The sequence below is a fragment of the Sinocyclocheilus anshuiensis genome, unplaced genomic scaffold, assembly GCF_001515605.1.
Source record: "Sinocyclocheilus anshuiensis isolate Anshui unplaced genomic scaffold, SAMN03320099.WGS_v1.1 scaffold609, whole genome shotgun sequence".
NCBI classification, from domain to species: domain Eukaryota; kingdom Metazoa; phylum Chordata; class Actinopteri; order Cypriniformes; family Cyprinidae; genus Sinocyclocheilus; species Sinocyclocheilus anshuiensis.
Window position 1 is genome coordinate 2,684,240 of NW_015541011.1, and position 19,732 is coordinate 2,703,971.

The window sequence follows — 19,732 nt, forward strand, 5'->3', positions numbered from 1 at the left end:
GGCTGACGCCAGAGTTAAAAGCAAACAGGATGTCAGGCGCGCAGACAAACCGGAGGCAAGTGCTGCATTTTAAACAGCCTGGCAGCCTCCTCACCTGCTGATCTTCAAAGAGTTTGATGATGAATGAGTCCTGCGAACAAAATATTCAATGTGTGAGAGTAGCGTACCGATCTATACCACAGCTCTTTGAGAGGGACATGATATTTACCAGTTGACTTTGATCTGCATAATTGCAGATGGTTTGTGTTTCTGTGGCACATTTTAAAATAGAGTGCTTCTTTTGAAAGGCAGTTTCAGAAGAACTCTAGAGAAAATGGGTTTACCTCAGGCAGGTAGAATTCCTGTGAAATGCTATTGCTGCGTTCCATTCAAAGTCAGATGTGGATATTCCTACTCGATATCTCCAACTTCCCATGATAAAGGCGTTTGGTTCTTGGAAGGTTACGTGCAAGGAAACACAATTGAATCACTACTTTTACCATTGCAGGAGTGTGACTGTCTAGGAATAAATCGCGTAGCACCCAAATTATGAAGGATAAACAATGTTATGCATTACTAACATCTGTTCTGAAGTATAAATATCACACCTGTCTGCAAATGTTTACTATACAGTTTTATTTTAAGGGAGGCACTGATATTAAACTTGTGATGTGAGAGAAGTTGTGACAGATTTTTTCTTCAGTATTTTGACATAGGCCCTACATCTGAGTGGAACTGATTATCAAAAAGAAAAAAAAAATGGTGGGGAGGCTTGGTTCTATCCATCGATTGTTGATTAGATAGAGCTATATCTTAAAGGGATAGTTCAACCAAAAATGAAAATTACCCAATTTACTCACCCTGAAGCCTTCCTAGGTGTATATGATTTTATTCTTTCAGAAGAATACAATCAGAGTTATATTAAAAAATGTCTTGGCTCTTCCAAGCTTTATAATGGCAGTGAATTGGGTCGAGCCCAACAAAGTGCGTCCATCCATTAGGGATGCACCGAATGTTCGGCAACTGAAATTATTTGGCCAAAAATAGAAAATAAAAAAAAAAGCTATATGAAAAGGCCGAATAAATTGTACCGAACAATGACATTTTTGGTGACGCGATCAAACGGCAACCAGCATAAAGTGAGAGGCGTGCACTCTTTATAATGCAGCAAACATGTCGGCAGTGTGGAAGGATTTAAAAGACGCAAAAATCATTACAAGCACCAACTGTGCTAGACTGTTTAGTGCATTGCATGTCTTTGATGAGTGCATCTTCCCAAATTCGTAATGAGAATCATTTATAAATCTGCTTTTGTCAACAAAAAGAAGCACTGAGGTCTCCCTGCAGGTTTCCGCCAAAAAAAAAACAGCTGAGAAAAAGCCAGAACTCCATCAACATTCATAAATGTTAGTATTGTAGTTTTACTGTTGTTCTTGTAAAATAAAATAAAAAATAAGACAATAATAACGATACTAATAATTACAACATACATTTAATTTAATATTCACATGTTCAAATTGGTATCTAATATTTTCTAATGTTTTGAAAGAAGTGTCTTCTGCTCAGCAAGGCTGCATTTATTTGTACAGTAAAAAAAAAACACAAAAACAGTAATATTGTGAAATATTACAATTTTAAATAACTGTTTTGTATGTGAATATATAGTAAAATGTAATTGATTGCTGTGATCAAAGCTGAATTTTCAGCATCATTACTTCAATCTTCAGTGTCACAGGACCTTTCAGAAATCATTCTGATATGCTGATTTGCTGCTCAAAGTGTTCAGTTTTCCTTCTTTTTTGTCTCTAGCCAATCACATGCCTGATTCAAAAAGGGGGTCTCAAAAATTTCCAAAACATTTTTTTATTTTACCAACTTATTAATTTTAAGTTAAATTGTGCTTTGTTGGTATAATGTCTGCTAGAATGTTAACAAATGTTCAGTGTTAAATATTTTTAAATTGTTATTTTTTAATTGATTATTCTTTGAAAAGCAAGACGGAACAATGAAAAGCACATTTTGGCGATTACATTTTATACAATGGTGAAAAAAAATGGGCAAAATACATGGAAAAAAAATGTGAAAAACCATGTTTGCTATTCGGCCTTTGACTTTTGGCCCAGTGTTTAATTTTGTTTGGTTTCAGCTTCAGCCAAGAATTTTAATTTCAGTGCATCCCTACCATCCATCATAGAAAGTGCTCCACACGGCTCTGGGAGGTTAATAAAGGCCTTCTGAATTAAAGAGATGTGTTTGAGTAAGAGAAAAATCCCATAATCCAGTAAATAAGTGTTAATGTAGATGATGGCAAAGATAATCTAAATCTAAACACAGGGGAAATGTTGTGGATGGCCGTTTGAGGTTTTGAGTTGGCAGTCTAGATTTTACCAAATGGGAAATAGGAAATTCTGACTACCAGAGTTGAAGAGGTAAGAAATAATTCTCGACAGGCGGTTGAATTATTAGAAAATAATGCACACCCAAGGTATAAGCATCACCACCTCAGGTGTGCATTATTTTCTTATAATTCAACCGCCTGTCGAGAATTATTCCGCTTATACTATGGTTACCACATTGTTCAGATGTTGTATTTCAATAAATTCGTCAGGTTTTTGTTGCGTGTAGGATTAATTTCACTCTATCCTTTTATTATTTATTTGCTTGTCATTGTGGGTTTTTGGTTCTTTTGCTGTTGTAAACTGTAAGGACCTTTGAAATAACTGAAATCATTTGGCCTGGAACTACTTTAACCATGCGTTTGCTTGAAAATAATCGCACACCTTAGAACGTTCGCCAATCAGATTCAAGCATTCAACAGTTTGATCTGGTTTATACTACCCCGCTTTCCCACTAGAAAACACGTTTCAGAGCACAGAGATAAGAACGTCAGCTCTGTGGATTTACAATATGATTACAGCATCTGTTTTCACAAACATCACAGACAAGTACATAAACAGCCTGTGGTATATGTTTTTTAGAACAACATGGATCCAGATTGCTTTTTGAAGAGCCACATTGTGACATTACATTTGTGCCAAATAGCTCTGGAGAAATTTCGACTAATGTGGCATTCACACAGACTCCCGAAAGCAGAAGAGCAACATCAGCTCAGTCTAGCATATCATTTATATTTTAACAGCCAGCATATATAACATCAGCAGACTGCAGTGAAGCGCTTGACTAGGCACTGTATTGTGAGTCACTTGGAGAGGCTGTTAGCTGTTGCTCGCTATATTGGCTTTTGAGATCTATTCTCTTGCTGAATGCAGCGCAATCTCCTGCACAAATGTAATATTGATAAAGGCCGTGGCCTTCCTCTCATCCTGCCAACCCTGAGACCGGAATCCAAAACTCGTGAATAGATCTGAATGGAAATTTGTGCCAAAGGAAAGAGAAAGAAATGTGTTTATGGACGGGGAGAAGTGATGTAGCAAACAGAAATGGAGCAGGTTTGTGTGTGCGTGTGGGCTGGATGTCTTGATCTCATAGCCTGCTGACTTTATTAGAACCTGCATTTAGCCTCAAAGATGGCAGTCGCTCATGACCCTTGAGTGGGAGTGTTAATTGTACGTTAGCGCTTCTATGCTAATGTTAACTGGAGCGGATCAATAAAGTGCTTATGGGGCAGCCATGGGCTTTGCACACAGGTCATCGGTCTCAGAAAGTAGGCTGCAGAATAGTGAAAATCCTGTTTTAGTTGGATTTGGAATCAGAATTTTGGGTTTGAGATATTTTAATGTTTCTGTGTGTACTTTCAGAGCACTGTATAAGCAGTGTTGGGGAAAGTTACTTTTTTAAAGTAATGCATTACAATATTGTGTTACTCCCTAAAAAAGTAACTAATTGCGATACTTTTTATGGAAAGTAATGCATTACGTTACTTCTGCTTTATTTTTTCTCATCTGGGCTGAGCTTGCTTGATTGTTTTTTTTTTCTTTTGCTCTGCCTCGTCAATAAAACAAGGGCTGTAATTCTAACTGCGCTTGTTAAAACAGACTTCATATTCACATAAATGCCTCTTTGTTCAAAACAAAATTGAAAACAAGTATTATAAACTTGATGTAATGCTTTCTGAATGAGCGTAAGCAATTACAGAGTAACCCATATTGTTCCATTCTGTTGTGGTGTTTGTGTGTGTGCTTGCATGCCATTTCAAATTAAAACACAAAGCCTGCGCAATTTCAAATTCCTCATTACCGTAATGAGCATATAACACAAATATCTATGTTGTTTGCTTGAGTTTTTTATCTCTGCGTCTCAAGTAATGAATTCATCACTTTCAATGCCTCGCATAAACCATTACTTTTAACTTCTGAACCATGACAGAGAGGCTACCATTTAGATTAATGGAAAGAAGACTTTGATGTGCTTTGGCAGAAGTGACAGGCGGAGTAAAAACTGAGAAAATGTCCTCTGAGAAAAGAGAGCTGGCATCTGCATGCAGAAAACACACATAAAAGGATTGCAGGAAGGTGAATTGTTATAGTAGTCTTGGTTTGTGAAGGTCTAATAATGCCAAAACTTGCCTGCAGCATTATCTTGTGGGACTTGGATATATTTCAAATACTTCAGATTGTTCAGATACACACTGAGGGTTAACTGCTGAAATGTAGTTTGTTTGTTATGCTTTCCATACAAAGTTTCTATACAAAACTTAAGTTTATTCTGTTGGCTTGGTAAATCTAACGAGAACTAATCTAACACCATTAAAAATCTCAAAAAGGGTATAAGCAGGATTAAATTTTTTTTTATTATTTCAGATTTCTAGGGAAGCCCGTTCGCCATGGAATGAAAAACATAAAAAAGGTAGGCCTATTTGTGATGTTTTATCTCACAATTGACTTTTTCTTGCAATTCTCACAATTAAATTAAGAATTGTGAGACTTAAAATTGAAATAAACTTAAAATTGCGAGATATAAATTCAAAATTTCTGATATAAATGTCAGAATGGCAAGATATACGATTTTTTGCAAGATGCGAGTTGATCAACTCACAATTCTGAGTTGATATTTCGTAATTCTGACTTTTCCCCTCTGAGTTCTGATTTTATCTCACAATTTTGTTTCCACCACAGAATAAAAAAGGTTATTAGGACTTTATTTCACAATTCTAATTTATTTCTTGCAGTTGCTACTTTATATTCTGAACTCAGAATTGTGAGAAATAAAGTCAGAATTACCCTGCCATTGCAATGACCTTTTTAAATTTGTATTAATTTTAACAAGCTTCCATATAAGCAAATTGAGACATGGATCATTTTACCAGTTTTATTACACTGTAATTAATCATCCATTTTCTGCATTTTGTGATTAAAAAAAACTGCATTAGAAAAAAAAATAGAATTTTTTACTTTTAAATCCCATTGTAGCTTATATCACAAAACCAGTCTTTACAGCAAAGTGAGTGAAGCGCTTAAATTGTACACAATCAAGAGTTGTTCACTTGGTTTTTTAAGCAGTGTTTTGGTTGGTTTGGTTTTTCTCTATACTTCCTTCTGTAGTTCCCTTGCACTTCCCTTGTCCTTTTCAAATGAAGCCAGGAGCCTAATGTAGAACAGCAGTAGTGAAAGAGCTCAAGTGAGCCAACCATTCAGAAGAGAGGAAATGTACTGTCTACTTCACAATAACACCTCGCTGTACTTTATCTACTCTGAATCACAGGAAGGATTATTGTCCAGATGAACCTGACCGCTCCATGATCACGTCTGCAGTGCTACATGATGTGTCTTTCCAAGCGTGTGATTTTTCTGTTTACTCTGGTACCCGCCTTCAGAGCTGCCATTTGCTCCCACTCACCCATAACCAATTAATATTTCAGTCTCGACAGCCCAGGCACAAATTCAAATGGCCTTGAGAAACGAGCTGCTTCTATCCCACTTCACTCCACTTTACAGTCTATACCAATTAAGTTCAAGTTCTTATTTTTTTTTGGAGATTTTGAGATGCTTTCTCTTTCTTCCAACCCACTGTCCCAGAAGTCTTCATTAACAAACTGGCAGAACGTATTCTGAATAGAAATGGTGTCATCCATTTGCCATCAGACAATATTGTAGCAAGTGGCACAGCGCTCTCATCGCCCCTACACTTGGCGGAATCCTTCTTGCCTCTCTCCGTCAGCGATCAGAAGATTGCTGGCACTCCAGGTAATGTTTTTGTGCTGCTAGACAGTAGGGTGACATCTACACATATGGACCAGTCCTCATCTTTTGAGAGTTCACTCGTGGGCTAATTTTCACTTGATCAATTTCTTCCTGGCAGTCAGTATTCCTTCAATTGAATTTCTTTCTCTAATTTTGTGACGCATATGTGTGAGCGGTTGTTGTATGGAGCACAGTGATGAGGCGGTGGAAATATAGAGACTTTCTGTTTATTACGCTCATTCAATATATCAAATGCCTTTTCATCGTACTTCCTTTCCAGATGCCTCTTTATCTGCTGTGATTGTGAAAGTGATTGATTCATTAAATGACTTGTTTTTTCATCAATCTCTGTGTTAGACCATATACTATATAAAATATACCTTAGTATTTCCAGAGAAAGCCAGTTTCCTTAATTCAGTTTTACAGTTTAGAGGAAGATAGTTATTTATTTATTTATTTATTTTTTGTTAGAGGTGAAGTATGCAATTTCTGTGTCACCAAACCAGTATTTTGTACTGAAAAAAAGTATTATTTATCTACTATTAGTATTTATTAATATTTTAAATATTTTAATTTTACAGGTGCATCTCAATAAATTAGAATGTCGTGGAAAAGTTCATTTATTTCAGTAATTCAACTCAAATTGTGAAACTTATGTATTAAATAAATTCAATGCACACAGACTGAAGTAGCTTTTCCACGACATTCTAATTTATTGAGATGTACCTGTAGTTTACATTTTAGTAATTTTATGTGCTTTTGTCAATTTAATTCATTTTTAAATTATTTTTAATTTCAGTTACAAGTAATTTTAGTACTTCAGCTTTTTTAAGTTTTTCATCTAGCCTAATATTTATATTTTATTCTATTTTAATTAAATTTCAGAAAATGATTTTTAATCATTTTATTTTACTTAACAATAATAACACTGCACAAAATTGAATTTCAAAAATAATGATTGTTTCTAAACGTGTTTCCTGAATACTCCCGTTGGTCATCTAAAAAGATGGTTCTGCCCCAAACCCACACTTTTGGTTGAGCCAGATTTGCTGGGGTTGGTCAGTAATGTATTGAAAACAGTGACATTTGTTCACTTTTTTGGAAGAAATTCATGTATGAATGGCATACTCAGATTTGAATACAATAAAGCACGTCAACAGAAAAAATTATTTAAACTAACCCTTAAACTATTCTGGGGCCAAACTTTTTCTATAGAACATTAAGAATAAGCAAAATGCCTGTTGCAAGCCATTTATGCCACTTTGGGCTGGTTTCATTGAAATACATTTTAACTGAAAATGGGAATGACTTGTACATTTACATTTATCCATTTATCCGAAGCAATACAAATAAGGAATATAACTAGCAATTCATAAAAAAATTAAATGGCTTATTAGAAAGTTTCATTAGGAAACAAGCTAGAGCAGAGGTAATTTTTTTCCTGCAAGTGTTGTAGTTATATTGTATATTTTTTTGTTGGTTTTAATATGTGCTTAGAGAGTACTTTGGTTTTCCATTGGTTTTATTTTCTGATTACTTTGAATTCAGTAGAGGTTCAAGTAGGTTCTGCTCTTATAGAGTGTTTTCACACCAGGAAAGTCCGCTAGTTCACTTGCTTTGGTCCAGACCAAATACAAAGTTGATTTTTTGTTTGTTTGGTGCGGTTCGCTTTCACACTGCTCTTTTTGCAGGTGAACCAGAAATTGTGGGGGAAGTCGTGGCCTAATGGTTAGAGAGTTGGACTCGTAACTCAAAGGTTGCGGGTTCGAGTCTCGTACCGGCAGAGATTGTAGGTGGGGGGAGTGAATGTGCAGCGCTCTCTTCCACCTTCAATACCACGACTGAGGTGCCCTTGAGCAAGGCACCGAACCCCCAACTGCTCCCCGGGCGCCGCAGCAAAAAATGGCTGCCCACTGCTCCGGGTGTGTGTTCACGGTGTGTGTGTTCACTGCTGTGTGTGTGCACTTTGGATGGGATAAATGCAGAGCACTAATTCCGAGTATGGGTCACCATACTTGGCCACATGTCACGTCACTTCACTTAAACAAAACAACATGTGTGCTAAGTTCATCCATTCATTGGTTCATCCATTCAATCGTACCAGAGTTCGTTTGGAAGCGGACCGAGACCACCTCTTCAGCTGGGTCTTGGTACGGTTGTTTGGTGCGCACCCGAGTGTGATTGCTGTATTCACACCTGCCCAAAATATCCGCACCAAAGGGGGAAGCGAACTTGAGTTCGATTCAATCGAACCAAACAAGGCAGGTGTGAATACACCCTATAAGATGTTTTTCCTTCCCTTCTTTCTTATTTTTTCTTTAATGAGAACAACACTTGAAATGTAACTGTGATTGGAGATTTGTTGTGTTATTGATGTGTTATAATGGCAGTTATCACTTGGATTTTGATGAGAAAATGATGCATTGGCTTTAACATGTTAAAATATTCCTGTAGCATATGTGAAATGAAAGAGCGTGGGTTTGCAAAGTGACAAATCTACCACCTCTACAAGGCCACACGAATGGTGCAAATATTTGCAGAGGCAAAACAATAATTCAAATTGTCTTTAGATTAGAAATGAAATGTTCAGAGAGACTACAGATTTATTTAAAGTGTGGTTTTTAAGAAAAAGAAGATGCAGGCCACAATGCCATGTTTCTTATGATGGAAAAAGCCTGCAAATTTTGAATGGATTTTCTATTTCCAAGAACTGACTGAAAATCTCAGACTTTTCCAGAAAGCCTTTAATTTATAAAGACCTTGAACTTGGGCAGTTCAGTGAATCAGAAAGACTATAGCAATCAATATCTGCACTTATGATTTTTATGCTTTCTTGAGAAGATTGCTGAAGGAGTTTTTAAAGGAGTTCGGAAATTATCGCTCCTTTTCTCAGAGTTGCTCTGTATTTTTTTCATGGCATGCCACTTGTTTTTCTGTAAAAGCACACAGAACGTTTTGAGGAGCACACACAACTTTTGAAACTTTTGAGTAACATCATTTTATTGTGATTCAAGTGGTTAAATAAAGAAAAGAAACTGGCATTGAGTTTTTGATTAAAATACAATACTCTTCTACTCATAGCATCCTAACATGTCATTCCAAATCCGTAGGACTGTTTTCTTCTGTGAAACACAAAGAAGATCATTTGAAAAATGTGTTGTCAGTAAGAGTGTGTGTGTCCATACAATGTATGTCAGTGGGGTTCAGTGTTGTATGGAACCCAATGTTCTGTAAAAAGAAAAAAGAAAAGAAAATGAAAATCATACAGGTTTGGAACAACATGAGGGTGAGTAAATATGAGAAATTTTTCATTTCTAGGTGAATTATCCCTGTTTAAAGCACAAGTTGCTCTCTGGAAAATCAAGTTGCGTCAACACGGTTCATCAGGTTGCTCACAAATGTATAAGTAAAACCAAAATGATATTCAAAATGCGCAGGATTACAGTGCAAAGCCTAAATGTAACCTGTAACTTCTTGCAGTTTTCCATTCGCTTGGTTAATCTGACTGTTAATTAGTACACTCATAATTAATTTGCTGGCCGGTAATGAATGTGATACCAATGCCTAGGCTTTTTAAAAATTATTTATTTATTTATTTTGTTGTTATTCTGCCAAAAGGTGACATTGTCTTGTTTTTAATTATCCAAGGGCATTTATTGCGTATTTAAAGCAAATTGCTTGCAAATGGAACAGAAAATTGAATCCGTATATCTGAGAAAAATCCTAATATACTGTATCATAGATGCTAGTAGAGAGCAAAACCACATAATTTCATGAATATTTTAATATTCCTTATTCCTGAATTTGTATACATGTGTCAAATGTTTGGCAATTGGTAGCACTTAATTTAGTGTAGCAGCATCATATGCATCAAACTATAATGGTGAAGTGCTTACTTTGTACAGTGAATATTTGTGATTGGAAATCTTGGAAATAAACGGGCATAACTAGACCTGTTTTTTTCCTGATTAGTTTGTACAATGAATATTTGTGATTGGAAATCTGGGAAATAAACGGGCATAACTAGACCGGATTTTTTCCTGAAAAGCACTAAACGTTTTTGCTCACCAATGGATCCTGTGCAGTGAATGGGTACCGTCAGAATGAGAGTTCCATTCAGTCTATCATTTAATGTCTTGTGGAACCAAAACCTGTGTATTTGTAAGAAACAAATCAATCACTGATGTTTTTATCAGATCTTTGAACTCTCATTCTGATGGCACCCATTCACTGCAGAAGATCCATTGGTGACGGTCTTGAAATGGCCTGGGAGTGAGTACATTTACAGCAATGAGTGAACTTTTCCTATAACTTTTATACTTGTTTTAGGAGCTAAAGCACATTTTAGTGTGCAAAACCTGCCGCTACTCACCTGCCATGTCATTTTCCATGCCTGCTTAAGTCAGAAGGCCACCGTGGTGCCAGGGGTAATCGTATTTCATTCAGCTCCCTGACAGAAAATCTGGGCCATGTGTGCAGCCTTGATGTTGCGCAACAAAGCCTATTATGTATGTTTCTGAGAAGCGCGCATACATACTTGTGGGAGAATAACTTGTGGGAAAATGAACGATGTTCTAAAAGAGGCTATAAAAATTACGGCAGGCACAGAGTGTGTAGGAGGAGACAATGAATGTTTCAATCTGCATTGCAGGAAAATATAAATTTAATAAAGGTCATTTTAAAGCCGGTGCCAGTGCGAGGAGCTTTGATAAATGGAGCAGCAGAGAATTTTTTGCCATGTCAGGGAAGAGGAACACGGCAGCCATAAGTCTGTATTACACTTTGCACATTCACCTGAGAGAGAGACAGCAACAAATCACTCGTGCATTCAGAAAAAGAGCTAGAAAATATAACACCATTTAGCAAGTTAGACAGTGGAACATGGGCGAGATGGGTGGGCAGAGGACACAAATCAACTGAGGCGGCTGTTCATCCTTAGTCATTTGCTGAGGAATTGTATTGCTATGGTGGCTGAGAGCTTTGATGAACTGAATCTTGTAGCCCAGAGTAAGAAAAGCGATCACGTAACAAATGTGGTACCAGTAGATGTCCTCAGCACACTGAGAAAATGTACAACGTAGATGTACTAGCTTCAAACAAAATATATCAAGGTTCTTTTCTTGTTTTCACTTCCATATTCAAGCAGCGCAGTCTATCACTAAGGGAGATTTTTGATGACATCCCTGATCATGTGGCACAGTGCTGTGGAGGTTTGTCCTCAGTGTTTTTAATTGTACTGCGGTGTTTTCACTCTCATATTTTTCCATGTTCGCCAGAAATCTCCTTTGAATCCATTCATTCCCTCTTACTTTTCATTACTTGTGCCATTTTCATGGAAAATTAACCTGGATGTTGCCAGTTTTGAATCTTCGTGACCACCTGCATCTGTTCGCAACCACCTGATCAATATTCTGCTGGGGGACCAGATGGGTTATTTGGGTTCCTTTGATGGCAAACAAATGAAACCTACAATACCGGATCGATACAGGATCAGGTGATGATTGCTGTGATCTTCCTGGGATTCAGTATTTTTCTGGGTCATCTATTGTGGCATCCACAGAGAATACCCCCCCGTCCTGCTGAGTTCAATCATTTCTGTTTGCGCAGGTTCATGTGAGGGTAATAGAGCAAGTTATTGCAAGTTATTTCAGTGCAGGGTTAAAAGACAATATTACTAAGAGCAGCACTCACTATATTTCATTTGGGCCTATCCAATAATCTGATTTGTATTTGGAAACTCTTTAATAGTTTTTCATTAGAACAAAATTCCATACACTCTAGCTTCTCTCCACTTTCCTGCTAATATTAACCATTGGAAAAATAATAGTTTGAGGAGCAGGGAAGAAAGGTCTGTTGATAGCTTTACCAAGGAAGCTGACGTTAAAGAAACAGTTCATCCAAAAATGAAAATCCTGTCATTTTTTACTCACTCTCATGTCATTCCAAACCTGTATGACTGTCTTCTGTAGAACACAAAAGAAGATATTTTGAAAGAATTATATATATATATATTTTGTCCAAACAATGAAAGTCAGTGGGATCCAGTGTTGTTCTGGCCTCCATCGTTCTTTAAAATATCTTCTTTTATGTTTTACATAAGAAAGAAAGTCATAAACGACATGAGGGTGAGTAAATTAATTTTCACTTTTGGTATCACTTTAAACAACCTGGGATACAAAATCACATTTAAACCTGTAAATAAACCAGTACCAGAACCAGGCCCAGAACCAGTAATCAAATTCTGAAATGCATCATAGATTTTCAAATATATTTTCACTCAAATTTTTATGCTAAAAGGATATTCCATAATAAATTAAAAGTGTTTAGTACTAGTCTAAGACTTTTTATATACATTTTTCACTTTACATTTTTATGTAGAAATGTACATATTTATGCAGAATAGAAGCATTCACTGCTGTTCTTAGACTTCTTTTAACTTTTAAAATACATTTTCGCTCATATATTTATGCAGAAATTATAATTTATAATGTAAAAAATTTTAAATTAAATGAGAATTTAATTTAACATTTTCAGAATTTTGGAACCCAAACACAAAATTTATTTTCATTTTTGGTATCACAATAAAATTGCAGTAAGACAAGAGTTATTTTGATTTTATGGTAGATAGATGGATAATTTTACATTTTGTATAAAAATGAAAAAGCAGCCCCCCCCCCCCAAAAAAAACAATAAACAAAGGTTTAAATGCTACAAGTAATTTTAAACATCACAACATTATAATGTACAGTATGAAAAATGGTTATTTGATATTTAATAGTATTAATGTTGTTAAGGATTCACTTTAAGTAAGAGTTGACTTTGTAGATGATTGCAAAATAAAGTAATCTAAATGTAAAATCAGTTAGAGACTAGAAACACATAATTACATATCTTTGTTTTGGCCGAAATATTTCCAGTATGACTGATATGATAAATAAAAACACTAATATTGGCCACTAACTGATATGGTACTGATATAAATTTGCATCCCTAGTGAATTACATAACATGTCAAGATTTATGCCACAGAATTCAAATTGTGCTGGAGAGGAAGGCTTCATGTGAGGGAAATAAACACTTCATTTTTGCAGATAAGTTGTAACCGTGCTAATTGCATTCTCTCTCGTTTTGCCAGTGCAATCTTTTTAGCAATCGTGTGAGAAATGTAATAAGCAATCCATTACTTTTTTCCCTAATAGATTATTGGATTCATACATGATTTAAAATGCATTGTTTGACTTCTTTCTCATGCATGGGCAGAGAGCATCTGAAGTTGTAAAGCACAACTCTGTTTTCGACTGTGCTTTCTGCATTGCATTGCTTATAGTGTTGCAGTGGTTATAGTCTACTGTTTTAGATTCCAACACAATCCCTATAGTAGGAGTCCACTGCGATCATCCCAGTGATGAAGGTCAAAGGACTACTTTACCTCATTATTGTTCATCTCCCCCTGGATGTTTCAGTCCAGAAGAATCCGCAGCATCCTCCACTACACTTAAGACCCCCTTAATGCCCCCTTCTGTGCGCTAACACTGTTGAACATACAGAGGAAAGTGGTATCATTTGTCTTCTGCTTAAAGGCAGTGGCTCCGTAGACGAGGCTGCCAGAGTTAGAGCTGATGGAAGTGCACTTCTCTAAAGTTTTGCCATAAAGGTCTCTCCACAGCGTGCTGCTTTTAAAATATTAATAGTAATATCCACTGGTTATTTTTTACATTTCTGTGTCTGTCGATAAAACATTTTATTAGGGAACATCAGTGCATCAGGCTCTCTCTGTTGGCCTAATACACAGTGTTACTTTTGAATAAAAGGCAGTCTCTTCAAAAAAAGCAGAGCTTGGTTTCTTGGTAAAGCCTTAAGTTAGCAGTGCAGTGCAGTGGGCTTCAAAGGTCTGAGACCACATTCGAATCACATTTAAACCTGGAAATAAACAGAACTTCTGCACTATTTCTTGGCCACTGATCAAAATAGCCAAATTCTGAAATGCATGTTAGATTTTCAAATAAATTTTTTACTCCTATGTTTATGCTAGAAGGATATTTTATATTTTAAATTAGTGGTCTAAGACTTTTTAAATACAGTTTTCACTTCACATTTTTATGCAGAAATGTACATTTATATGCAGAATAGAAGCATTCACTAGTGGTCCTAGACTTATTTTAACTCATATTTTATTCAGAAATTATGATTTATAATAGAAAAAAAAAAAAAAAATTTAAAAGAGGTAAAAAAAAAAAAAGGAAGGATCCTCTAGTGGTCTGATTTTTCACTTTACATTTTTATGCCGAAATGTACATATGTATGCAGAGTAGAAACATTCACTGGCGGTTTTAGACTTCTTTTTGCTTTTAAAATACATTTTCACTCACATTTTTATGCAGAAATGATAATTTATAATGAAAAAAATGTTAAATTAAATGAGAAAAAGAAGCATTCTCTAGCGCTCTAAGAATTTTAGAACACACTTTAAGTATTAACTAATCTGTATGGCACATTTCCCAAGAGCTTTGTGTAAAATGTAAATATAATGTGTGAAAACCACTTGTAAATTCATTGCCTGGATATTTCTCGGTTCTTGTCCAGTTTATCAGAGACAAGGTACACAAAATAGCCTATACTAATTAATTCAAAGCCAGTGTAGGCCTACACTAAAAAAAAGAGTTGTGAAACAAAACAGTTGGTGCATGTTACGTAATAGGCATGAATTTACATAAGACACACACTAATACAATTTTATCTAGGCCTGTTTTGATAAGCTTAACTAACTGTTTACATTTGAGGTTTGTTATTTTCTTAAGAATTAATTGAATATTTTAAATGTAATATGATAATTAATGTTTACTATGTTGCTTAATGCCAGTCACAAACAAATCATTGTTGTAAGTCTATTCTGTGCATGTGTTAAGTTCCTAACAAAAGGAGCACAACTTTAAGCTGCCGAGCCACTTACAGTATAAAGAGCCACATTGCGTGTAATCACATTTGTTTTGCCACTTTCATTCATTTCTTTGTTGTTGAACATGTAAACCCAGTCTTTCCAAAGCCCAAATTATTTATTTTTTTATTATTCTACAGTTGACAAGATTACATAAAATGCCCACTTTTTAATGTATTTTCACCCTATTTTCTGTTTTGAAGACATACAGGAAATAATGTTGTAAATAATGTTCAGTTTCTTGCACACACTGATTGTTTTACCGTCAGGAGCTGCAAGCCTTAATTTTGTGTTTTCTGTTTCAGCTTTTTTGACTCTCAAAGTGATGACTTGCATTTTCTGAACCGTCAAGGACCATGGGCTCATCTAAAAATCATCTTTATAGTTCAGCTCAAGAAGGAAAGTCACCTACATCTTGGATGGCCCGAGGGTGAGTAAATTAACAAAAAATTTTCATTACTGGGTGAACTATTACTTTAAGTACAGTAACATTTGACTAAATGTTAGGCAGACCTTTTTGGCAGACAAAAAATGTCAATGGTATATTGGTAATAGTGTAGCAATGCATAAAGCACCATTCACACAGAAGTCACATTCAAATTAAGCGAATGTCTATTGGTATACATTGCAAATCCGCAAAAAAAAAAAAACGCGTGATATTTGCATGGGGAAATCTTTTGCCCTCATGTGAAATTTCCAATCACATGGATTCGTAATAGAATTAAAACAACAGTAAATGTGACCACACAATATTTTAACACTTTGACTGTTTTCATAAAGCTGCATATAACACTGGCCGGCAGACCATCTTACAAAATTATAAAAGGAATTCAAAGGCTATTTGCAGTTCTTAATGGCTGTATAGTCATTGATTTCTGATTGTCTGAAAACTTAATACATCTCCATGGGATGGTTCCTCATAAATTTTCAAACAAAGGAGTCTTCATTCCTGCATAAGCCATACATTTAAAACCTTCATGCCTTCTTCATGGCTGAGCCATTTCCCTTTGACACCATCCCACAAATGTGCCGTATTGATTATCGCATCACTTTCTGACTGTTTCAGCTATGATAGCAAAGACCTAAATTGATCGTAAGAACTGCCTTAAATATCAACCATTTTAGCTTTTAGATGTGCTTTTTTTCCACTTCATATCTGAAACGGTTTTGTATTGCACCATGTCATATTATACTTTATGGAAAGCAGTTAACAAAGACAAATTACCCCTGAAGTTGTGATCTTATACCTCCATTGCGTCAGATGTCTCTGCGAAGATTGTGTCTTAATATAGAAATAGAGGCTACTGAGTAACTTAAGTAAGGTATCTTTTTGTTATAACGTTTGGTGTATTTTGTGATTGCTGGCAGGTGATGTTTGTTTTTTCATTTTTCTATAATGTTTTTTATGGCTTGCTAATCCAGAATACTCAATCAAGGTAAACTCAGCACACCTGAAACGAGGATAGGTGCATGGGAACAAAATCAAACAAAAAGTTGAATCAAAAATAAATAACGAACCCGCACACTATCAATACTTGCTAATTCTTAAACTTTATTAAACGCAACGTTTCGGTCCACTGACCTTCATCAGGCAAATGTATAGAATTAAAAACAAGACATAATTATATACTTTCACAATCAATGAGTATAATTGACAATCACATGTGGACTAATTACAAACACATGCGTAATCGATACCAATGGCTCAAGTATACAATAGAAGACACTTTACAACATCCCCAATGAAAAATATATCATTATTCACATACAAAAATAATGTTTATAAAATCACAATTGGTTATCAGAAACCGCACATCTTAACAAGGTTTTAATATCATCCCCATATTTTTAATCACACTGTTACTTAGATATACAGCAAACACACTTTACATCATTATATTAAATAATGCCTCATCATTTAACCCTAAGGGTGATAAAGTTTGCAAAGTTACAATCCATATCTGTTCTCGTCTTAATAAAAGGGTCTCGATATCGCCACTTCTTGGTGGAACAGACACCTTTTCAATTCCCAAGAAACGTAGAGCAGACACATCATGATTTAAAGAAATGAAATGTGCAGCAACTGTATATGACATATCCTTTCTCCTATTAGAATTCAGAATTTAGGCTAATGCAGAATAAAATGAGTATGAAACAAGTCTTATGGTTGAACAGTATCATCCCACTCTTAAGAAAGAGACCTGTATCATCTTGCCTTGTCCCGAAATGTTCAAACACTAGTAATTGTTTATTGTATTGTATAAAAATGTATGAAAGGCTCTGTAATGTGCTCATTCAAAGAAAAATGGGTGTTGTGAAAAACAAAACAAAACAAAACCAAATAAAATACTAATGTCCAAAAATGTACAAAAGCTTTTTTTCTGAAAGCCCCAAGTTAGTTAGTAAAATTCAATTCAATTCAGTTCAGTTCAATTCAAGTTTATTTGTATAGAGCTTTTCACGATACAAATAGTTGCAAAGCAGCTTTACAGAAAATGAAGTTTCTACAATATATTTAGTAGTAGCTTATCAGTGGTGACTATCTCAAATTGATGTACATATGGCAGAAATGTACGGTAAAATTCAGTTAATGACGTAATCAAACAGACGATGAACACTATTAACAGCAATAATTATATGTTGCAATCAAACTTGTAGAAAAAATTGGTAGTTCGACTTTGCTATCCTAGGTACTACCAAAAGTCCAGAGTTTGTGACCTTAGGGAGCATGATGGATTGTTGCTTGGTAGAAGACTAGTTAGGTATGCAGCAGCTAAACCATTAAGGGCCTTGTAGGTAAGTAATAATATTTTGTAACTGATACAGAACTTAATAGGTAGCCAGTTAAGGGCTGGATCCAGACTGAAGCTTGTGTAATTCCTAGATGTCAATCCCGTGGCAGAAACAAATAGAGACATAATTAGCATAGCTGCTGTTCCAACCAAACAAAAATGATTTGATCAACCCAAGCTAAGGAATAATAATGTACGTTTGATCAGATATAACTGCAGTACAAGATTATGAGATGCATTATTTGAATGCTTGGCCAAAGAGATGTAATCTTATGGTTGAGTATCATCAACATAATGGAAACTAATTCCGTATTTTCGAATAATATTACCAAGCGGCAACATGTATATTGAAAATAGCAGAGGACCTAGGACAGATCCTAGGAGGAGCAAAATTTAGCAGACACAATTTTTCTAAAATGTTAGACAAATGGAAAATTTGAAATGGGTCTGTAATTTGCCAGTTCATTAGGATCTAGTTGTGGTTTCTTAATAAGAGGCTTAATAACTGCCAGCTTGAATGGTTTTGGGACGTGACCTAAAAACAACGACGAGTTAATAATATTGAGAAGCGGTTCTTCTGCTACAGGTAACAACTCTTGAAGTAATTTAGTGGGTACAGGATCTAATAGTCATGTTGTTGGTTTAGATGCAGGGATAAGTTTATTTAACTCTTCCTGTCCTATATTTGTAAAGCACTGCAGTTTTTCTTTGGGTGCGATGAATGAAGCTGAAGTACTAGATGCTGTAGAATCTAAATTTGTTATTGTATTTCTGATGTTATTTACTTTATCACTAAAGAAATTCATAAAGCCATTACTATTAAACTGTAAGGGGATATTTAGATCGGGTGGCGTCTGGTTATTTGTTAATCTAGCCACTGTGCTAAATAAAAACCTTGGATTGTTTTGGTTGTTTTCTATGAGTTTGCGGATATGCTCGGTCAGTATGCTGGACATACTGTTTTTCTATGCAATTCTAAAAAATTCCAAGTTAGTTTTTGTCCATTTGCGCTCAAGATTACGAGTTTCTTTCTTGAGAGAATGAGTAATAGTGTTGTACCATGGCGCAGTATGTTTTTGTCTAACCTTTCTCAATTTGATGGGGGCAACAGCTTCTAATGTATTAGAGAAGATAGTGCCCATGTTGCTAGTCATTTCGTCTAGTTCATATGTGTTTATGGGTACACAGACCAGTTGAGATAATTCAGGCAGATTATTTGTGAATCTGTCTTTGGTGGCTGGAACAATAGTCATATAGTTAATATCAGTAATACGCTGCATGCGCGATACAAGGAAATGGTCAGTAGCGTCATCACTTTAAGGTATGATATCTATATCAGTAAGATCGATTCCATGCAATTTAATTAAATCTAGCGTATAATTAAAACGATGAGTGGGCTCGGTGACGTTTTGCTTGACTCCAAAAGAGTTTATTAGGTCAGTAAAGTCCTAATGCATCATTTGTATTATCAACGTGAAAGTCTCCAGCAATTAGCACTTTACAAACAATGACATCTTTTTTTCCATTTTTCCAAACTCTGTTCAAAACTTTGTTTTTTAGCCTTTTGCTATGTGGTTAGAGGAAATCTGCAAATTCTTTTAGGAAATCTGTATATGACCCTGGCAGTTTATACACAGTAGCCAGAGCAAGAGATAGGAGAGATCTCTTTTGCATATCTGACAGTGTAACATTAAGCAGAAGTAATTCGAATGAGTTAAACCCATATCCTGTTTTTTTGGGTAACATTGAGAATATCACTATATATTGTTGCAACACTGCCGCCACGACCAGTTTGACGGGGCTCATGCTTATGACAGTAGCTTGGTGGAGTAGACTCATTTAGACCAATATAATCATTTGGTTTTAGCCAGGTTTCAGTCAAGCAGA

At 35.5% G+C, this 19,732-nt stretch overlaps 1 long non-coding RNA gene across 1 annotated transcript in view; it reads right to left on the reverse strand.

The window, feature by feature from the left end:
* Positions 1-1,354: 1,354 nt before the first annotated feature.
* LOC107690413 (uncharacterized) overlaps positions 1,355-19,732 on the reverse strand; it is a 20,095-nt gene continuing 1,717 nt past the window's right edge. Inside the window, exons 2-3 of the long non-coding RNA XR_001634439.1 lie at positions 18,724-18,727; positions 1,355-1,365 (exon numbers count right to left, since the gene is read on the reverse strand). This is a non-coding gene — a long non-coding RNA (uncharacterized LOC107690413). The remainder of the gene's footprint in view (positions 1,366-18,723; positions 18,728-19,732) is intronic.